Source organism: Notamacropus eugenii, chromosome 1 (assembly GCF_028372415.1).
Source record: "Notamacropus eugenii isolate mMacEug1 chromosome 1, mMacEug1.pri_v2, whole genome shotgun sequence".
NCBI lineage: Eukaryota > Metazoa > Chordata > Mammalia > Diprotodontia > Macropodidae > Notamacropus > Notamacropus eugenii.
The window spans coordinates 51140661-51164645 of NC_092872.1; the positions used below are offsets into that span (position 1 = coordinate 51140661).

Below are 23985 nucleotides of genomic sequence, written 5' to 3' on the forward strand. Positions count from 1 at the left end.
TTTATTCATATTTGTGAGATTGTTTATTGCTGAAAATGTGCTAACAAGATTAACTGTAGCAAAAATATGTACTCTTTCTAAATCCTAAGATTTAGAGCTGTCAGGACCTCCGTAATCATCTGGTTCAAGTCTTTCCTTTTACAAAAGAGGAAACTGAGGTTCAAAGAGGTTAGGCTGACTTGTCCAAGATCACAAAGAGAGTAAGAAACAGTACTGTGGAGTCAGCACCAAAACTTCAATGGAAAAAAAGATGGCCTGCCCAACCTAGGTGGATTGAGGCAGCCACCACTGTGACGCATTTTCATCCCTTAGCTTATTAACGTTTTAAGGAAAAGAAGGCAAAATAATTTTTAATGACTGCCACACTGACAATACTGTAACATTGCTACAAGATTAAAATGTGGGAATTTCCATACTTTGTGAACTCTGGAGATGGAGCTTGTTATTTTAAGCAACCTGTTGAAAAACAAAGCAGTTTTACTAAACAGTGTTGCCTGGGGGATGCTTCATAGGAGCATGTGGACACAATTCATCCTTTAATAGAAGTCCTGTTTTGTTTACAGATTTAAGGAAACTTTGTGGGTTGTGTATCAAGGAAAACATTTAACATTTATATCATAATTACAATGGATTATAAAGATATAAACTCGTTTATTGTTAATTCGTGGCTCATTATTGGTAGATTTTTTAAAAATAAATTTTTAAATAGAAAAGTTCTGGAAGTCTTAAGTATGGCTTAGTACCAAATCTAGCTTCAGATCAAAGGAGAAATGAAACAATTTTATATTTCTAGAATAAAACAGTAAATTTAGGTCAATTCAGTGATTAGGAAATAGCACCATCCACTAAGTTTCTAAATTTCTTCATGTGACAAATGTTTTAGAGACTTCTTAAGCTATTCCCGTTTGTGCACCATTATTTATAATGGATTATGTTTTTAAAGGTGATTATCTAAATGGATTATCTTTTTAATATGTGCAAATTAATTGCTCTTTTTGAGCCTCGAGTCATAAGGGGTAACACAGATGTTTAGCTAACTCTTTCAAGAGGACACTGTATTGAGAGCCAATGCTGTTACCTTTGACCTTGGTAAGATACGATGACCAAGTGCTGAAAGATGTAGTTTTTGCTAGAGAACTCTTGCTAGAGTTCTCTTTCAAACAGAAAGAGAACCATCTTCACAACCATACCTTGAAGTCTCCATAGACAATTTGGTGATTTTGAACTGCATTGTCATTTGGACAGAATATTATTTAGTAAATGTTATGGAAGGGAACTCAACATGAAGATTTTCGCACTAAAATGATTAGTACAAATGGCCTTCACAATTTAACCACATTCAATGTTTGGGTGGAGATAATTAGGAAGTATATCACCTACTGTTAAACTCAAAGTAAATGGTTTTCATCTTCCAACTTATATTGTATCATTCAAGTATCACAGTTTAGTGCTCATAATACCATTATGCTTTATTTTAATTAGGCTATTCAATTTTCACTTATTCACGTACACTGGAGTTATAGGTTCTTCCAGGTGTTAATAAGATGCCCACTGTCAAGTTACGTGTCTACCATGATAATACAATATCCTTTGCATTTTTAAAACAGAGAAATAATTTTTGACTGGGTGACTGATAATTTTTTTATGGGTCAGACACAGTTCAAGTTAATCATTATAGAAAATTTGCACAAATTAAGATGATTCTTAGATAATATGTTTTCCAACTTGTGATTAGAAGCCATTATGAAGAGTTGAAAAATCTTAGGTTAGAAAATATTTTGTAAAAGAGGTGATGTCTGAAAGTTGTCACCCTCCAAAATAATAGCAATGGATTTGGTCTAAAGCATATAAGCTATCAAAACATCCCTCCTTCTATGCATGTATATATTACAAAGATATATAAATGCTATAAGGTTAACATGAAGTTCAGTCACTTAAAGAAGATTCACTATCTGAACTCTCTTTGGCATCTGCTTCACTCTCCCCATCAGGCACTGGGGCATCTGGCCCCTCAAGAAGATCTGAGTCCAGTCTTTCAGATATCATTTTGTTTCTTATTGCCATCACAAGAAGACTCATTTGAACCATTTTGAGATATCTGATATATCTTAGATCCTTGGCTACAGTTAAGATATGTTCTGTGGCTGCTTCAAATTTCTGTGATCCAGTGTCTTGTATACTCTTCTGCTCAGATAGAGGAGACAGAGATGACTGTTGATCTGAGGGGGCTTCAGGACCATTTGTAACACCATTAACATTTGCAGTTGATCTTTCAAATTTCACATCTTTGAGGCCCGAAATAGATGATAGCTTTGCATCCAAAATATTGAGTGTTATTTCAATTTGTTGGATCTGAAAAGAAAGAGCTGACAGCTTCTCTTCACAAACCATAGAAAATAGGTTGGGGAACTGTACAGTACGTACAAAAAACTGCTTTAGAAATGCAACAGTCCTTTTTTGTTGAATTGCTGGCAACTTGGTCAGATCTATGCCTGACCCCATCAGAGGCACCCTATCCTAGGTATACATACATGATTTAGAGAAGGCTTCCCTTTGCCTGTCAAAGCAGTCCAAGATACAGCAGAAGTTAAGAACACCTACATTAGATCATCTCTAAAGTACCTTCTAATTCTAAATCTACAGTCCTTTCCTTCCCCTCCCTCGACCTCTGACATTCAGTAAACCTATGAGCCAATCTTAACTAGGTCCATATTTCTGGAGGTGGCCCGTGCCTAGCAATTCTGCCCTGAGAACGTTAAATGGGCACCTCAAATTAGCCAACCATGGAAAGGTAAGTAGAAAATCACCCAGTTGGAAAATTATTGCTGATCCTGGACATGTCTTTGGACCACAGAGGTGAAAATGTTGAAGAGTTTTGTTTTAGGAACAAAAAACTTCTTAACACTTTGACTTTTTAGAGAGAAAAAAACAAAACAACTCTGCTTTATGGAATGAGCAAGATAAATTCCTGAAAAGCCTAGGGATATACTTTATCAGAAAGTAAGTGTTTTTTCTCCCTAATGGGAGAAACACCTTTAAATACAAACATCCTTGCAGAGTGATTGTATGTCCTTTAAAGTGAAAGGCAGGATTTTTTGGTCCATAGGATTTTAAAAAGTCAAATTAATATTTCTTAAGAATGAAATATATGTTCAACTATGAAGACCTTGAGAAGTTAGCTCTCTACTGCTGAGGAAGAAGGAGTAGAATCTTCAAGAGGATTCCATATAAGGTGGAACTTCAACTCAATTCAGTCCAACAAATAGTTATTAAGTGCCCATTTTGTGCCTTGAAATGAAAATAAGAAAGAAATATTGCTTTAAAGAAACAATTCAGAAAAGAATGCTAGAGTGGAAATATTGTTGTCCAAGTCTACTTCTAATTCACTATGTCAAATGACCTCTCTGAGTTTGTTTTCTCATCTGTAATAAGAGGAGTAGACTAGATGCCTTCTAATATGCTTTCAAGCTCAAAAATTACTCTTATCAAGTTATTTGAAGGGGGAAGAAGGAACTATAATACAGGGAAGAGTATGATAAGGACTCTTCTTACCTTGTTTAGTATACCTAAGACAAACAGTAGGCATTTGGTAAATGTTTGTTGACCAGGGAATATGCAAAATAAATCTAAGGAAAGAGATTTTTGCCTGTGGCATGCTGGGAAAAGCTTTATAGAGGAAGTGGTCTTTGATTTGGGTCTTGAAGGACAGGAAGATTTTAATATTTAATAGATGAAGATTTAAAGGTGAGGGGGTTTGGGAGAAGATACCATTTCATGCCCATGCATGGACAACCTGCTCCAAAACATGAATGAGGGAGGGAGTGTAATCCAATTTATTGTAATCTGGGGCCAATAAAGGGGAGTAGTGTAAAATAAATCTAGATATATAGATTAGAGGAAAATTGTAGAGGGCCTTGAATGCTAAGGCCAGGAATTTTTGCTTCATTTGGTAGGTAATGAGGAAACACAAAGTTTTTATGGAAAACAGTGGCTTGCTTAAAACAGCCCACTTAAAAGATCACTTGAAAAGTGTAATGGTTGATTGATTGGAAGAAAGAAAGGGAGACCAATTAGAAGATTATTGTAATTATCACTGACTGAAAATAAGTTCATAGGTGGCTTCTGGGGTGGTTTTAGGGCCAAACTTCATTCTGCTGTCCTCAGCCTTCTTGTTTAGAGTTGTTTTCAACTCTGGAAACCCAGTGATGCCACTGCTAGCAAGACCCTATTCAATTCTCTCATCTAACTTCTCAGGGAATGCAGGTGCTACTTTTAAAGTATCATCTCTCACTCATCTGTTAAGTAGCTTGACAAATTTTCTTTGAACACAGGCTCCTGGGCTTTCCTTCAGTTATAGTTTTACCTCCAAACTACTCCTCCAGATGTTTGAGACCTTCATTTGACATGTGATGGGACATTCTTCCCTTCCCTTCCATTCCAGTTTGACCACTTTCCTCATTTTTATTAGTGACACTAAATATCACCTAGTCTGACATGTTGGAAGCCTTGATATCTTTGTCTTCCCTTCCCTTTCATATCTAATCATACCAAGTAGCTTTTTCTAGCTTCTTGTACAGGTCTGATCCTTTCTATTCCTGCAGCTAACCACCCCAGTGCAATATCTCATTGCCATCTACCTAGACTACTGAAACAGTCTGGGAATTGGCTTCCCAAGTTTCTGTCCCCCCACTCAATTCATCTTGTACCCTTGCTCAACTCACTTTGACTACTTCCATTCAGAGAATTTCAATGACTCTTGCAGGATAAATTCTGTTCTACTTAGCCTGGCAATCAAGACCCTCCAACATTTGGAACCAGAAATCCTTTTTTGACCTCATAAATCCTCTTTACAGACTATTTTTTTTGGTCAAAAGGATTTACTTAACAACCATTTAACTCCCCCTTCCTATGTTTTTCCACTTCCACATCTCTGCTCACACTGATGCCTTCCCCTGCCTACCCTCTTTAAGGTCAAGCATGATTCTGTCCCACCCACCCTTCATCTTTATTGCTGACTGCCTCACCCAGATCACTATTTCAGGAAAGCCCTTTTAATGACTCAATCTTACACACTCCCCTATAGGTGTTGTTTACCACTTTAGAATAGAAGCTCTTTCAGGACAGGAATTGTTTTTGCTTTTGTATTTTGAAGAATTTAATAAATGTCTTCTCCCCCATTCACTCATTACCAGATTGCTCCTCCTCAAGGCTCACAAAGTCTTTTCTCTTAGATTCTTATGATTTTGAATTGTGTGTGTGTATGTGTGTGTGTAAGCATGTATATGCACATGTAATTAATTCATTGGACTATAAGCTTAACGAAGACAGGGTTTTATTGTCATTCGTCTATGTATCTTCCCTGAGTCAAACAGAGTAAGGTGCTTAATAAGTGCTTGTTGAACGAATGAGCCCTTTGCAACTTGTTTTACCTTGTACTGAATATTAATAGATGTTTGGCCATTAGCCTATCAGAGGATCATAGATCTAGAGTTGGAAGAGGCTATGTAGTCCAACACCTTTTTATATATGAAGTTTCTGGGGCTAAGAGGTTACATAACACAAAAAACAAATGACAAAGCTGGTATTTGATCATAGCAACCCCAATTCCAATTTCAGGACTCCATGCTGCCCTTGCTGCAAAGTTTAGCAAGATCTGAAAAATAATTTTCCTGAATGAACTAGCGCTCATATGTATTTCTGAAGTATCTAGGGCCAAGGAGATTTTCTTGTGGGACATTGGGAAATACCAGAATTAATAAGGGCTTCAGGACTTTGATGGAGTTTTCTACTATGTCAAACTCAGGACATAAATGGGTATCTATTAAGACAGAAATTTTATGTGATCTCAACAATAGAGACTTTTCCTACCTATCCAGGACATGTGAACAAAGCATAACCTTGCCAAACGTTACCCAAATTTGTCAAACTTGACCATAACTCCTCATGCCTAGGGATCAATGTGGGGACAGATTGCTACCAAGAAACTACCTAGAGAGCCTTGCTAAGAATTAGAAAGACCTGGACAAGACAAAACAAACAAAAAAGGTTTCTGAGCCATGAGTGGCATTTTTTTGGAATTACTGTCCATTACAATTAAGGGATTCAGGATACAAGACAGATTTTAGAAGTAAACAGTAGACTAAGAAAATATTCTCTCCTCTGAGAGGGCTATGAAAAGGTGGAGAGGTATAGATGATAATTCAAAGGGATGATAGAATCAACTGAACTTTTGGTTTGGGGAGATAGAGAAGACTTTGGAATTTTTATAACTATGCCTTTTGATAGTAAAAAATGGAAACTCAGAAAAGGAAAAACAGAGAAAGGATGGGAGGGTGACATTAAAGGCACAAGGGAAGGAAAGGATGTGTCACCCCCCACCATGAAAGACTGAAAGAAAGATGGAGGAAAGATCTTTAGATGGAATAAAGGGAGGCAGGGAAGAAGATCATATCATTGGCTTTAAAATGTAAGCTACAGGAGAAAATGGAGCTCACAGTGAATGAGTTTGATATTTTCAGCAAAGTGTGAGGTAGAGGAGTCCTCTGCTGCAAACAAGAGAGAAATGAGGGTGTGGTAGATGAGAAAAGAAAAACTACTATGGAAAACATGAAACCTGAGAATAAGTCATGTATTTGTACACCATGGCTTAAAGTAGAAGAATTATGGGACCTTCATGGAAGGTCAGATCTATGGATAAGGGAAGAATTTAGGACCAAGCAAGATACAGAGAGCATTATGAAATATAAAATAGCTAATTTTGGACATATAAAATGTTTAATAATTGCATAAATAAAACCAATGCAACCAAAATAAAAAGGAAAGTAGAAAACTGGGGGTGGGGGTTTTGCAAAAAGTAACTCTAATAAAGGTTTCATTTCTCAGATATTTAAGAATTGAGTCAAATTTACAAGAATGCAAGTCATTCCCCAATTGATAAATGGTCAGAAGATATGAACAGGCAGTTTCCAGACAAAGAAATTAAAGCTATCTATAGTCATATGAAAAAATGCTCTAAATCATTATTGATTTAAGAAAGGGAAATTTGCACAACTCTGAGGTACCACCTCACACCTATCAGATTGGCTAATATGACAAAAAAAGGAAACTGCTGCATGTTGGAGGGGTTATGGGAAACTTGGGACACTAATACAGTGTTGGCCAAGTTGTAAACTGGTCCAGCCATTCTGCAGAGAAATTTGGAGCTACTCCCAAAGGGGTTTGATACTGCCTATCTTTGATCCAGCAATGGCACTCCTAGGTCTGTATCCCAAAGAGATTTTTAAAAAGTGGAGAGAAGGACCTATTTGTACAAAAATATTTATAGAAGCTCTTTTTGTGATGAAATTAGTGGAATTGAAAATTGAGGGCATACCCATCAACTGGAAAATGGAACAAGTTGTGGTATATGATTGTGATGGAACATTATCGTGCTATAAGAAAGGACAAACAGGGAGAGGAGCCAAGATGGTGGAGTAGAAAGATACACATATGCTAGCTCCTAAACCACAGCCCATAAAATACCTGTAAAGAAGAACTCCCAACAAAATCTAGAGCAGCAGTAGCCACAGAACAATGGAATGGAGGAGATTTCTGTTCCAGAGAGACCTGAAAAGCTGACACAAAAGGTCCGTCGTGCACCAGACCCAGAGCAGAGCCCACCCTGCCTTGGCCGTGCGGCAGCAAGGGGAGCAGATCTGAGCAGGCTTCAGGGACAAAATCTCCAGCAATCTCCTAGGAACATTGTGGCCAAATTCCAGAGTTCCCTGGTCAAGGAGAAAATATTGCAAGCAGTTAGAAAGAAACAATTCAAGTATTGTGGAAATACAATCAGGATAACACAAGATCTAGCAGTTTCTACATTAAGGGATCGAAGGCCATGGAATAGGATATTCCAGAAGTCAAAGGAACTAGGACTAAAACCAAGAATCACCTACCCAGCAAAACTGAGTATGATACTTCAGGGGAAAAAATGGTCTTTCAATGAAATAGAGGACTTTCAAGCATTCTTGATGAAAAGACCAGAGCTGAAAAGAAAATTTGACTTTCAAACACAAGAATGAGGAGCAGCATGAAAAGGTAAACAGCAAAGAGAAGTGATAAGGGACTTACTAAAGTTGAACTGTTTGCATTCCTACTTGGAAAGACAATATTTGTAACTCTTGAAACTTTTCAGTATCTGGGTAGTTGGTAGGATCACACACACACACACACACACAGCACAGAGTGAATTGAATAGGATGGGATCATTTCTTAAAAATATGAAATTAAGTGGTGATAGAGAAATATATTGGGAGGAGAAAGGGAGAAATGGAATGGGGCAAATTATCTCTCATAAAAGAGGCAGGCAAAAGACTTTTTAGTGGAGGGGAAAAGAGGGGAGGTGAGAGAAAAACATGAAGTTTACTCTCAACACATTCGACTAAAGGAAGGAATAAAATGCACACTCATTTTGGTATGAAAACCTATCTTACAATACAGGAAAGTGGGGGAGAAGGGGATAAGCAGGGTGGGGGGGATGATAGAAGGGAGGGCATGGGGAGGAGGGAGCAATTTGAGGTAGACACTCATGGGGAGGGACAGGATCAAAAGAGAATAGAAGTAATGGGGAACAGGATAGGATGGAGGGAAATATAGTTAGTCTTATACAACACGACTATTATGGAAGTCATTTGCAAAAACTACACAGATATGGCCTATATTGAATTGCTGGCCTTCCAAAGGGAAGGGGTGGGGAGGGAGGGAGGTAAAGAAGTTGGAACTCAAAGTTTTAGGAACAACTGTCGAGTACTGTTCTTGCTGCTAGGCAATAAGAAATACAGGTAATGGAGCACAGAAAGTTATCTGGCCCTACAGAACAAAAGAGAAGATGGGGACAAGGGAAGGGAGGGATGATAGAAGACAGGGCAGATTGGTGGTAGGGGCAATTAGAATGTTCGATGTTTTGGGGTGGGGGAGGGGACAAATGGAGAGAAAATTTGGAACCCAAAATGTTGTGAAAATGAATGTTAAAAGTTAAATAAATAAATTAAAACAAAAAAAAACAAAAAAAAGAAATGACAAACCGTATGATTTCACAAAAACCTAGAAAGACTTACATGAACTGATGCAAAGTGAAATGAGTAGAAGCAGAATGTTGTATATTGTAGCAGCATTATTGTACGATGAAGAACTGTGAATGACTTAGCTTTTCTTAGTAATACAATGATCCAAAACAATCCCAAAAGACTCATAATAAAACAAGCTATCTACCTCCAGAGAGAGAATGGATATTGTTTCAATATGGACTGAAGCATCCTCTCTTTCTTTCTATCTTTCTTTCTTTTCCTTTGTTTGTATCTCTCTCTGTGTGTCTTTTTTTTCTCAAGTGTTCTTATACAAAATGACTAATGTGGAAATGTTTTACATGACTGCACATGTATAACATTACATTTGCTTACCATTTCAGGGAAGTGGGAAAAATGGAATTTAAAAGCCAAAACTTTTTTTTTAATGTAAAAAGTTCTTTTAACATGTAATTGGGGGGGGGGGGGATGAAATGTTATATAAGAAAAGAAAGGTGGGCTATTGCTGAGGATGGGATTCACCTAATAAGGGCCAGATGATGCAAATTTGCATGAAATCTTAGGGATCTAATCAAAGGGCTTTAAACAGAAAGGAAAAAACCCACAGAGACAGTGGAAAAAGGCTATTCATTTATAAAATAGATCTGGAACCAAAGATGAGGAGGTAAGATATAGGGAAAAGGAGAGCAGAAGAGGAGACCTGTAATTCAGGAGACAGTGTCCAGTATTACAACCAATAAACAAATACGCAAAGTATGTGTAATAAGCAAGATGAATATGAAATTTTAATGCAAGGACACAAATTTGACCTTATAAATGGGAACCAGCAGCATAGGATTCATAACTGGATGGGTATACCTTATTGAAAAAATCAAAACATACAAAGGGATGACATATTTTATTAAGCATTTACATTCACATGAGGAAATCAAGAAACCCAATAGGGGAAATCCCCTGGAGAGATTTGGATGAAGCTCAATGGAAGAAGAAACGGAAGAGAAATTTTAGAGGATATACTACAGACCAGACAGCCAGGGCTTACTACATGTAGAACTTAAGAACTGAGTGACAAGTTGGGCATGAAGATATAAGTCTGTGGTGATAGGACCTTTATCTGAAGATTTGCTGGAGCAGAGGAACTCATACATTTGTGATTTACCTTAATGATAAATTCAGCCTTTAAAAGGTAGAAAAATTGAAAAGGGCAATTGGTATTTCCTGCCTACCTCTCACTAGCAAGAAGAAACTGATTGCTCAATAAGAAACCTGGAGACAAGTGAATATGGGGATCATGGAGTTCCTGATTGGGAAGGATAGAAAAACCAGGCATAGTCAGACATACCCTAAATTTGGGGAAAACAGACTTGAAGGAATATCAGAAAAAAAATAGACTCCAATGTTATAGTATTTCTTCAAGAAAGTTGGCCTGAGAAGTCACAAGCTTTCAAGACAAATTCAGAAAACACAAGTAAAAATTACCCACAGAAAGAAGGAAAGGAGAGTTGCCTACAGAGATTGATGTTTCTTGAGAAATTCATCAAAGAAGCTAGATTTAAAAAAAAAAAAAGAAACATGTACAGATCGTGGAATCAAGGGCAAGTAATAAAGAATGAAAATGAGTGAAAATCTTAAGAGAATAATGTAAGGAGGATGAGCTAAGGTTCGTAATTAAATGATGTCCTAGCAGATGTGCCTGCTTCTGGTAGAATGGACCACATTCAGACCTAGGGTTCAGAGAAGCAAGCATTTAACTAAAGACACATTGGGTTGCTTTCAAGTAAAAATAGCTCAAAAGGAAACACAAGAAGCTGACCAAAGCTGCCTGCTCAAAACATGGAATAGCCCATATATATTCCTTGCCGGAAGGACCAACAGCTGTGTTTCAGAATAATCTGCTTGTGAACAAAGTTAATGCAGATTGTCCCCAATAAATAGCACCACCTCCTGACTCACTACGGTCATAGCTGGTAGAGTGGAGCGAGGGGTGGGGAAATTAACTCAAGTGGCCTCATATTGGAGTGGAGAAGATAATTCAAATTATTTTCAGGTCCACAACAGTCTTAGCCAACAAGGAATGGGCCCTCCTACCATCATCCCTCCTTCCCTCTGCAGTTGAGGGTAAGAGGAGGAATAAAGTGAAGATCGTTCTAATTGTTCATTCAACTTACCAAGAGTTTATTTAATTCCTTGTGTAAGGTCCTGTGTTAATTACTGGAGATGCAAAGGCAAAACTAAAATCAGTCCAGCATTCAAATAGCTTATGTTCTACCAGGGAAATATATTTATCTGTAACTGAATAAATTTAAATATACATGATTTCTTTCTGAAAGACTAGATCTCCCCATCTCTCCCAGGCTGGAAATGGAGCAGCACCTCATGATCTTCTCCATTTCATTCATCCCGAGGCATCCCCTTCCATTGAACTCACCATATTAATGCTGATTAATGCAGACACCTCCATCAGTTTAGCCCCTTGTAGCTCAGAACACCTGAGATCAAGCGGTCCACCAGCATCAGCATCAGCATCCCTGATAGTGTGGATTTAGTGGAGCCACGCCACTCTTAGATCATATAGGAGAGTTTGAAAAGAGAACACTAACAGCTAGGGAGAGAAAGAAGGAAAGGCTTCATAGCACATGAGAATGGGAATAATCTGTGTAAAGCAAAGTTGAGGCATTCACATGTAAGATAGCTTGGCTGAAATACAGGGTGTGAAGGGGAGGGGTGTAAAATAAGTCTAGAAATGTAGGCTGGAGGCAGAATGTGATAGGCTTTTAAATATCAAGATGGGGATGTGCATTTTATCCTAGAAGTGGCAAGGATTTTGAGCAATCTTTAATATTTCCTTAATAATTTGCAATTCTTTTATATGTGTGTATATCTATATGCTTATATAGATATCAATGTGTGTATGTACATGTGTGTATGTGTATAATCAAACACTAAATCAGAGATATTCAATGTGAGGACTTAAAATCTCCCAAACCTGCATTGATTCCATCCTCTCTCATCCCATTGGAATTGCGCCAAACCACTAACAATAAAAGAAGTACGTATCAAAATAACTTGAAGGTTTCACCTCATAACCAGCACATTGACAGTTAAGAAACAGATGGAGATAGTTTTATTGGAGGCATTGTTGAAAAGACAAGAACACTAATTAGATGTTAGTTAACCATTCTGGAAAGCAATTAGTAACTATGTAAAGATAATGACTAAAATGCTCGTTGCCTTTGCCCTAAAGATCCCACTGCCAGGCTAAGAATACACACGAGGGAAGTCAATGGGGATGGGTAAAAGGAAGGTTCAAATATATATATCAGGATTTTTTTTGCAGCAGTACTAACTGAAAACAAAATAAATACCCTTAGATCAGAGATTGGCTAAGCAAATTGTGGTATTTGAATACAATGGTATATTGTTGTGTTGTAAGAAACAATAAATATGAAGAATACAGAGAAATATGAAAAGACATACTGATGATGAAGAAAACAATGTATAAATAACATCTCTTCAGTTGCATCTGATTCTTCATGACCTATCCTACGAAGGCTTCCCTTTTCTAATTTCTTGAGCCATTCTGTTTCAACCTTTCTTTCAACTTTATTCTACCTTAGATTATAGTTATTTACATATGTCTCTTAATCTACTCTATAATGAGGGTAAGGACTGAGTCATTTTTTTGTCTTTGCCTCCCAAGGAGCTCAAGGCCTTACCAATGCTAGGTATTTCGTAATTTTTAAAAATTGAATTTAATCTTCCTTTCTCCTCTAGACTGTAGCCAACACAGGATGGGGCACACAGTCGGGCTCATTTAAGGATGGTGGAATTGAACTAATGCTTGACCATACTGCCACACAATGAAATAAAACACATACATCCAACAGTCAAATAGGTTCTGCAACAGCTGTGGGATAACCCTGGGGTTTTCTGGTTTAGGAAGCAATGTCGTACAATGGAAACAACACTGAATTTAGAATCAAAAGATCTAAATTCAAATCCTAGCCTTGTCATTAATACCTGAGTGAATTTGGCAAGTTATTGAACCTCTCTCAGACCCAGTTTTCTCATCTGTAAAATGAAAGGATTGGACCAGATGACACCCTAAGATCCCATACAGGCCTAGTTTGATGAGCCTATGATCCTTGTTTATAAAGGAGCAGGAGATAGGCTTTTTTTAATATCCACCCACACAGACACATCTGTCATGGAGCACCTGGACCATGTGCCTTCAAGGAATATGGGTTTTAGAGCAAAAGAAAGAAGGAAAGGAGAATAAATGTTCTCTCCCTCCTACCTCCATATGAAGCCACTCAGAGATCATTAGAGTAGCAAGTTCCCCCCAAATCAGTTTATTGCAACAACCTATTCTTGAGCACCTACTATGTGCAGATTGCTGTGTAGGAGTCTGAAAGACCAGTGAATGAAGAATGATCTCTAACCTATGAGGAAAATGAAGGGAGATAAAAATTGAAATGTATATAGGCAACAAGATTTTCAGAGCATTTTGTGGGTCTATAAATCCAATGATCTCTCTGTCATCTAAAAACGCTAAGTACACATCCCTTTTCTTATCAACTGTAAAGTCCTTGAAAGAAGATCTAATCGATACACATTTTTGTATCCTTTAACACCTAGCACAATGCCTTACAATAATCATGATAACATTTATCACTTACATACTGTTTTAAGGTTTACACTTTTATTATCATTTATTATCATTTTACACTCACAACCACCCTGGTAGGTGGATACTATTATTATCTCTATTTTACAAGTGAGGAAACTGAGGTGCTCAGTGATGACGTTATTTGCCCAGGATCTGAGAGCTAGTGTCTCATATCAAATTTGAATACTCAGATCTTTCTGACTCCTAAGCCTAGCTACATAGGTGCATTAAGAAAGTCATTTTATTGAACTAGAATTGATCCTCATAACGACTGCACGACAGAGAAAGGCAGAATTATCCTCATTTTACAAGAGAAACTGGAGACCAGAGTAAAGAAATTACTTGACCAAGGTTACACAGTGAAAAAGTAGCAAACTGAGGAATTGAACCCAAGGTGGTAGAGCACCAAAGCTCTTTGCACTCGATTTTCCTACCTCTCAAGGTGAATCAAGTGGGGAAGAGGGGGCAAACAGAAAGGGGGCAGAGAAAGCCAGTACAGGCTTCAATAAGATAGGAAGGAGACAAAGGGCTATAAAATTGTGTATACCTTTTGACTCAACAATGACACTATTAGGTCTGTATCCCAAAGAGACTGAAAAAAATGAAAAGGATATAATATATATATATATGTGTGTGTGTGTGTGTGTGTGTGTGTGTGTGTGTATGTGTGTGTATATATATATGTGTGTGTGTGTGTGTGTGTGTGTGTGTGTATGAAAATATTTATAGCAGCTCTTTTTGTGGTGGCAAGGAACTGGAAATCTAGGGGATGCCCACCAGTTGTATAATGGTTTAACAAGTTGTGGTAAGTGACTGTGATAGAATACTGTTGTGCTATAAGACAAAAGGGTGGGTTTCAGAAAAACATGGGAAGACGTGAATTGTTGCAAAGTGATGAGAGCAGAACCAGGAGAACATTGTATACAGTAATCATACTGTAACCATGATCAACTGTGAAAGATTTAGCTACTCTGATCAAAACAATAGTCCATGACGACTTCAAAAGACTCGCGATGAAAACTACTGCTCATCTTCAGAGATAAACCTAGTGAACTCTGAGTGCAAATTGAAGCATATTATTTCACTTCATTTTTCTTGTTTGTTTTACAAAATGGCTAATGCGAAAATATATTTTGTATGACTTTACTTGTATAAATATAGAGCATGCCTTTTCAATAGGAGGATCTTTAGGGAAGGAGAGAATTTGGAGCTCAATTTTTTAAAATAAATGTTAAAAAATAAAGGAGGATGGAGATTAAAAGAAGAAAAGAAAGGCTAGAGAATTTAGCCATGCTCTCTGCTTTGATCAAAACACATTTTAGTTTTGGGGTGCTACATTTTAAGAAGAATATTGACAAATTGGAAAATATCCAGAGGAGAGTATCCAGGATAGTGAAAGACCTTGGAATTATCCTATCTAGAGCTTTAGACTAAAGACTCAGGAGGACATGATTATTACCTTCAAGCATTTGCAAAAGTGGAAGAGGGATTAGTCTGGTTCTTCTGAGAGTTAGAAAAGAGAGACAAAGAAAGAGAAAACAGGAGAGACAGAGAGAGACAGAGACAGCAACAGAGAGACAAAAAGAGACAGAGACACAGAGAGAGAGAGAGAGAGAGAGAGAGAGAGAGAGAGAGAGAGAGAGAGAGAGAGAAAGGGAGGGAAAAGAGAGAGAGGCCCAGACTGAGAAAGAGACACAGGTGGGGGAGAAAGAGACAGAGAGAGATATACAGACACTGACAGAAAAGATGAGATAGAAAGGGAGGGATATAAGTAGATAGATTAGTAGATAGGTAGGTGATTAATTAAATGCTTAATATGTGCCAGGAACTGAGCTAAGGACATAAATACACACACACACACACACACACACACACACACAAACAGGGCAGTATTTAAGGACCTTGTTCTAATAGGGAAAGATAATTCATAAAGGGAAGCAGTGGAAAGCAGGAGATGTGAGTGTGGAAGAAGTGAAACCCCAAGAACAAGATGGCTGGAGATGAGTACGGCCTTGAGAGTGAGTTAAGTGGGGAATGGTGGCTGTGGTTGAAGTGATCCAAAAGAGGTAGTCAGCAATCAGGAGAGTGTGACTCAGGACAGAGCCTCTAGAAATGCCCAACAGGCAGGACTGACTCAAAATGGAATAGTCAGCTTTGGGAAGCAGTAATTGTCCCTTCACAAGAGAGAGGTCTTCCAGTGAAAGCTAGGCTGCTACTTGTTGGAGATGAGGTTAAGAAGTTGTTCATTCAGGTGAGTTAGACTAGGTATCTTCTGAGGTTCCTTTCAAGTCTAAGATTCCAGGATTCTATGAGGTGACCTCCTTAGAGTATTCTGTGCTTGGTCCACACCAATATCCAGGGAATGGGAGCAATGAACCTAGTACAGTAAGAGGTTATGCTTGAGAAAACAAATGCAAGGTTCCAAAACTTAAAGATTTATTAATATTTTCCTGTGCATCAACTTGACTGAGAAAAAGTGTCAACCTTTTCCTCCTTGGCAGTATCTAGCCAGAGGGTGGCTCTCTTGTGGGTATCATTTTTCACACCCACTTCCATTGTAGACCAAAAGAAAAAGAGAGGTTAGCTATTCCTGAACACTCCAACAGAAAAGAGAAACCAGCTTTCTCACCCACCTAAGAACAATAACAGCTTGACGAGAAGTTATAAGTATCAATTTTAATCAGAGAAAATTAAAGTCCCTAAGAAACGGGATAAATGCTGATTCTTGGGACTTAATGTTCAAGTTTTGGTTGGCTCCCTATTATCTAGAGTACCATGTCTTATTTCAGTAAGTACATTTGTTACAAGTCATACTGAAAAATGCAAACCTTCCTTGGATGGTAATTGCCGTGCTGTGCCTCGTTACACTCTATACTTTCATTTTTCATGGAGATAATGAAAATCTCCTGTGGTGTCAGAGAACAAAATAAAACAAACCCCAAAAAGAGAAGGAGGAAGAGGAGAAGAAGAAGGAGAAGAAGAAGAAAACAAAGAAGATGAAGATGAAGAAGACAAAGAAGATGAAGACGAAGAAGACGAAGATGAAAGTCATTTATTCAGAGGCTGGTTGTCTAGTTTACAAACCATCCTGGCATCTGGTTTCTCCTCTTCTCAAACCTGCCTGTTGTTTCCTGATTGATACTTTCTTCCTAAGACAGATAGTAAGAACAGCAAGAAAAAAAGGAACTGAGGTTCAAAAAGAATCTTAAAGGTCTGACTGAGACCATCATGCAATGGGGGAATATCTGATTTGTGCATTCCCTGACAGATGGTCATGAACTCTTTGCTTGAAATCCCTTACTGACAGGGAATTCATTTTCTTGAAAATAATCAATTACTCTATTGGATAACTCTCTCTCTCTCTCTCTCTCTCTCTCTCTCTCTCTCTCTCTCTCTCTCATCTAATTTGTTCATTTCCAAATGAAATATATCTCCCTGTCACTTCATAGTGTCTCAGATTCTGTGGAAAATACTGAAGACACAATTTAGTATTTCATGTACCTAAACAAGAACCCCCTTTAAAACACCAACAATTGGTCATTCATTCTTTGCTCTAAGACTTCCAGTAAAAGAGAGCACACTGACTCCCATTCTACATTTGATCAACTCCAGTCTTTAAGAGAGGTTGCACTTGGCTTCTGAGGATCTATTTGGAGATGAAATGCTTGTGGTGAGAAGTCTGATGTCTGAGGCTATGGTTTTGGATGGGATCCTGACAACTGTCAGTCTGCTCAGTAATTAGAGAGGACTGGGGCATTGTTGACTTTTCTGCCCAGGCTCTTAAGAAATAGAGGAAGACCTAAGTTTCCCATATACGCATATGCACACAAATATGCACACATGAAAAAAGTATGGACTTTTATTTTCCTCCAGGCAGCATGCTATTTGCGAGGCTGACTTCCATTAACAGTGACATGCTTAGTGTTAACGAAGCCAGAAAAATTAAGGAAGACACAATTAAAGGGAAAAAATGCTCTTCTATTTAGAGAGGGTTCTACTTAGAGGAAAAAAAGTAAAACACTTGCAGCATTTTTTCATGACTATAGATAGTCTGGGTCTTTTCCTTTGAGAATTGCCTACTCATGTCCTTAGACCATTTATCAATGGGAATGACTTTTATTTATAAATTTGAATCAGTTCCTACTATAACTTGTAAATGAGTCCATTATTAGAGAAATTTGCTACAAAGATTTTTCTTAACTAATTGTTTCTCTTTTAATCTTAACTTTATTAGAATTGCTTGTACAAAACCTTTACATTTTGTTTTATTAAAATTATCCACTTTATCTCATATGATTCTCTCCATCCCTGTTTTTGGTCATGACTTTTTCTTCTATCAATAGATTTGACAGGAATTTTTTCTGTATTCATTGTATGATGTGACCTTTTATGTCTAAGTCACATAAAGCAATTTTGAGGTTCTACCTCATACCTATCAGATTGACAAAGATGACAAAAAGGGAAAAAACAAATTTTGGAGGGGTTACAGAAAACAGATGCATCAATGCACTGTCTGTGGACCCATGAATGGGTGCAGCCATTCTGGGAAGCAATTTGGAATTCTACACAAAAAGTGCATGCTCTTTGACACAGACATACCACTTCTAGACCTTTATCCAAAAGAGATACAAGAAAGAGGAAACAGTGTTATACGTACAAAAATATTTATCACATCTCTTTGTGTTGGCAAAAAAGTGTAAGCTAAAATGGTGCCTATAAATTAGTGAATGCCTGAACAAATTGGTATACGAATGTGACAGAATACTTTTGTTGTAATAAATGAGAAAATATATGATTTCAGAGACACGGAAACATCTGTATGAACCAATACAGAGTAAAGTTGAGAGGACTAGGAAAATAATTTATACTGTAATGTCAATACTATTGAAATGGACAAATTTGAAAATATTTATTAACTGATTAAGAATGAAATAAGAAGAACAAGGAAAACAATTTATACAATAGCTACAACATTGTAAATTCAAAAGTTTGGAAAGCTATAGGAACGATGATCAATGCAATGATCTTCGTGATTTCAGAGGACCAAAAATGAGGTATGCTATCCGCCTTGTGACAGAGAAGTTGACAGATTCAGGGTACAGAATGAGAATATGTTTTTGAACACAGCCAATGGTTGATTTTATTTTGCTTGATATGACCATATAAAATAAGGAATCTATTTTTTTCCTAATGAAGTAGAGGGAGGAGCAGAGAGAAAATAGATCTCTGTTCATTAAAAAATAAAAAAAATTTAAAAAGAAAAATAAAGGAGTTGAAGGAGCTGTTTTTCTCATAGATCCAAAGTCAACAAGATATGTGATTTCCTGGGACAACTGGTCATCTTATTTTTACAGGACTTAAGATCAACATTTGCAAAAGAGACTACCATGAAGTTAATTATAACTTGCATTTGCAGATATGTATGCCAATATCTGTTGCAAGTTTAAGGATGTGAAGACATTTTATAGAGAATTTGATAAAATCTTCTAAATTAAATAAAATATTCATATATTTAATAATAAATATTTTTTAAACTTATATTAAAATGTTTAATATAAAATGTTAATACTTAATGAATTCAATACACAAGTAGGCAGAGGGACAGCAAAAGTAAGTTACAAAGTATTACTGGTTCATCAAGAGAGTAAGAAATTAAAATACATAGAAGCCCCATGTCTATACAACATGAATACTTACTTCAATAACAGTGTTGGAAGACATAGCACATAGCAAGTATTAAATAATATTTTTAAATGAAATTAATTACATCTTAATAGAGAGCAAACGGCTCACTATTAATTAGTGAGTTATTTCCATATCAGCTGCATATAATCGACTTGTTAGAACAAAGATCAAAATAAGTACAAAGTCAAAAAGAGGGATAAAAACTAGAAGATAAAGTATTCAATTAAAACAGCTACACTATGACCTCCTTAAATAAGCTATTGATGCACAAAATGGGAAATGGATAAAGAAACAGATATCCACAGGTGCTGTCATCATTTTCCTATGGTAGTTTAACTGGCATGAAGCAGGCTGCCGAACAAGGAGATCAGAAGTTTAAAAATCACCTCACCTAGCCAAACAATTGGTTACTTTGCCAATTTCAAATATGTGGCAGCCATACTCATTTCATGCATAAAATCATTTGTGTAATTTTATAGAGGAAGAAGGTAAAAGGTTGTGAGAAATGTGTCCTCAAAATAGTGAGAGGTAATAAAGAGGAAAAGACTTTTTTTCAGAAGATGTATTATTATTCTCTATTAAGCTAGATTATCTTAAGAGAAAAGTCATGACTACTACTACTACTACTACTACTACTAGCTTTCTGTAGAAAATAGGATTTCAGTTAGAACTTAAAAGAAACCAGGGAGGTCAGTAGTTGGAGCAGAAGAGAGAAGGTATTCCAGGCATGGGGGACAGCCAGAGAAAATTCCTAGAGCTGAGATATGGAATGTCTCGCTTATAGAACAGCCAGAAGGCCAGTGTCAATAGATCAAAGAGATTATGTTGGAGATAAAGTGTATGAAGACAGGAAAGACAGGAACAGGCTAGATTAGGAAAGCCAAATAGTGTATTTTGTATTTGCTTCTGGAGGCAATAGGAAGCCCCTGGAGTTTACTGAGCAGGGAAGGGGGTTACATGATCAGACTTGCATTTTGTAAAAATCACTTTAGTGGATGAATGGAGAACGAATTAGAATGGAGAGAGACTTGAGGTAGGCAGACCCACCAGCAGGTTAGACACACAGTGATGCAGCCCTGAACTAGGGGGTGGTACTGTCAGAGGATGTAAGAGGTCATATTAGAAAGATGTTGCAAAGGTTAAATTGATAGACCTTGGCAACAGCTTGAATATTGGGTGGAGGGAGGAATAAAATATAGTGGGGAATCCTGTATGATTCCTAAATTGTGAGCCTGAGGGACTGGGAGGATGATGTTGCCCTCTACAGTAACAGGGAAGGTAGAGTCAGGGGAAGGGTTAGGGGAGAAGATAATGAGTTCTGTATTGGACATATTGAGTTTAAGTTGTCTACTGGACCTCCAATTCAAGATGTCTGAAAAGTAGTTGGAGATGGGACATCAGCAGAAAGGTTGGGACAGAAAGGCAGATTTGAAACATTAGCATAGAGATGATGATTAAATCCATGAAAGCTGATGTAATCACCAAGTGAAGTAGTATAGAGAGACAAGAGAAGGGGGTCCAGGACAGAACCCTGAGGGATACCTATTATTAGAAGATGTGATCTGGAGGAGGAACCAGCAAAGCAGACAGACAAGGAGCACTAAGTAGGAGGAAAAGCAGGCAGGAAAGAATGATGTCTTGAAAACCTAGAGAGAGGAGACTGTCAAGGAAGAGAGAGGACTGAGAAATGGCTACTGGATTTGGCTTTCTAAATTTAAAGCTCTGAGATAAAGACCCTGATGAAATTGAGGGAGCTGAGAGGATTAGGAAATTAAGTGGTGAATTGTGAGTGAACCACATCAACTCTTGTCATCTTGAATTTTGTGGCAATTCTGGAGCCAGTTCAGTTCCTTTTCTATTAAATTATGGGTCTAGTCCAATTTCTGTCTTGCGAAAAAACTTTGTAAAATTGTAAGAATTGGCAGAAGGGATACTTATTACATTATTTGACCCTAGCCCTATATGGCTGGGAAACCAAACCACCTCTACCTTCTGCTTAGAGACCCTTAACTAAGGACCTAGACTATGCTGACCAGAAACTCAGTCAAATCCAAAGACTGATGAAAGGAGTTTTGTTGTTTTTTTCACAATTATACATCTCAAGCAATCCATATATCTTATCTGAAAATTGGTCCCATACTGATCAACAAGTTTGTTTTCATATTTCTTTGATTGCTTTCAGACTGGGACACCTCTTTTTTCTGAAATGAGGGAATTGCACCTGTTTGCTCTCCCCCTCCCAACTTGGAAAGTCCCTAATCTTTTCTCCAATTAGAAATCAGACTACCTAATGTTGTTTTATTTCCTTTTAACTAATTTATCTAAATTGATAGTCTGTCTTCCATGTATTTGGCATCCTGCCCTAAGGAAAGCTACCAGTGCCAATTTGTTAGGCAATTGGCATGCATTGCTTAATGAATCAAAATGCTCAAAAGCTCAGACTTTTGTTTCCTCAGTCATTTCATATATCATCCATCATAACCCTGCTTACATTTCTGCCAAGGGCATTTGAAAATGAATTTGGATGAAATCCCAACCCCTCAAAAATTAGAAAATGTAATCAATATTTTCAAAATTTTTATAACTATTAAATATTTATAAATAGTTTCTTCATCAATGCCAGTGGAGCTACCACATTTGGATTCTGAAATCATTGTCCTCAATGTGTTACATGAGGAAGTGAAAAAAATTTAAAGGAAACAAAGACAGGAAAAGTAGGTACACTAGGCAAAATTTACATAGAGGTGGTTCATACTTACCGGGGCACAATTTTGAGGGCAATGAACAACTGAGTCTCAAAATGCCTGAAATTAGCTATTATAATGAAGGATTTTTAAAATTACAGACGGTATCACTGTCAAAAAAGACAGTAGGGCAGCTAGGTTTTTGGCTGCCTCCATCACCCACTGCAAAATTCTATACTTAATAAGCCTCTCCCCTGATGGGAGGGTTACAGTTCATTCAGTCTGCTAAAAGAAGATCTTCACAGCCTTCAGTATGTGGAAAGAAGGCATATAGTAGAGAGCTTTTCATCTTCATCTATCAGCTACTCATTCAGTATGCTTTCTCAGCTTTCTACTACGCCCCATTTGTATCCCTCAGGTGAAACGCTATCTTCTGAAACAACTGCAACCTCATGTGGAAGGGGCTGTGATTAATAACGTTTCCTCCTGCAAGGGAAGCAGCACCTTCCTCATCCAGCATTCTTTGCTAATATCTATAAAATTTCCTTTAGCTCTTCTTGGTTAGCCTTCTCAGTCTTGGTCAACATCTGTGAAGATCCCTTTAGATTTCTAAATCATCCTTCTTAGACAATGTCCTTCAGTTTGCTGTAACAGAAGGTGATAGAGATCTAGGCTGTGATCAGATCTATTCTTTGAAATGTTCTCTGAATTATTATTTTTTGTTTGTTTTCTGGAGTCTTTCGTGAACTTTCCCATTAATTATCAAGTCTTCTATTTTTTTTTTCTGAATCTCTCAACCTAACTGTCATCCAATTTATGATAAGAAACCTATTTCAGCCCTCTTCAGTTCTTTTCATATCCCTTGACTGAAGTCAATATCCCCCAAGGCTCTATTTCCTCAAATGTAAAAGGTGCTACTAAATAACACTGTGGTGAGAATATTGTTTTAAATGTATCTTACTCATACTGTGTTCCATGCAAATAGCAAAGGCTACTGACCTTTGTCCTACTCCTTTAGGTTTCTATACACTTTATTCTGTGTTCCCAGAATTCTTCTGTAGGGTCCGCTTATACTCCTATCTATCCCTGCATTCCAAGCACTGAATAAGGGAATGTTCAAGTGCCCAAAGGCTAATATCTATGGAGAATTGCCTGTCGCAATTCTAATGCCAGAAGTGAAAGGTGGGTAGGTAGATCCAGCTGCCACTGTCACCCAACCCTTGTCTTTCACTTTCAAAAATCATGATTAAATGTTCTTGCCATCACAGTCATTAATATGATCAGGGCCCACACTAGGCCATTATCATCAATTACTGTTCCCATCTGTATCAAATCAGCAGTCGTTACACTTCCATCAACAACTAATTAATTAATTAAAGCATCTGATTTTGTTTAGTACTTGATAATAGATTGTAAGGCATTTTATAAACATTTCATTTGATCTTGACTATAGTCCAAGGATCAAGCAAGACAAGGATTTTTATCTTCATTATAGAGACTAAGAAACAAGTTCACATAAAGAGAGGGACTTGCTCAAGGTCACAGAGCTAGTAACTGGTAGAGGTGGGAGCTTAAAACCATGCCATCTGCTTACCAGTTCAGCGTTCATCCCACATTTGCCTGTGTATTCTCTTTTTAATTATTGATATATTTTGTTTTTACCTCACTTTCATTTCTGAATGTATCTGTTCTCCTCCCCTATGCAACTGATCATCCTTCATGATGAAGAATAATAGAGAGGGAAAAAACAGTTCAGCAAAAGTAACCTACACATTAATTGAATTTGACAGCATATACATTGTTCCATAAACATTGTCTTCCATTGCTTTTTAAATGGATTTTATGAACATCTTTTGTTTCTACGTCACTTCAGTTCCCCTTCCTC

General features: G+C 37.3%; 1 pseudogene; it reads right to left on the reverse strand.

Moving 5' to 3' along the window:
- Positions 1–1926: 1926 nt before the first annotated feature.
- On the reverse strand, positions 1927–23709 carry LOC140501105 (WASH complex subunit 3 pseudogene; annotated as a pseudogene).
- Positions 23710–23985: the final 276 nt, after the last annotated feature.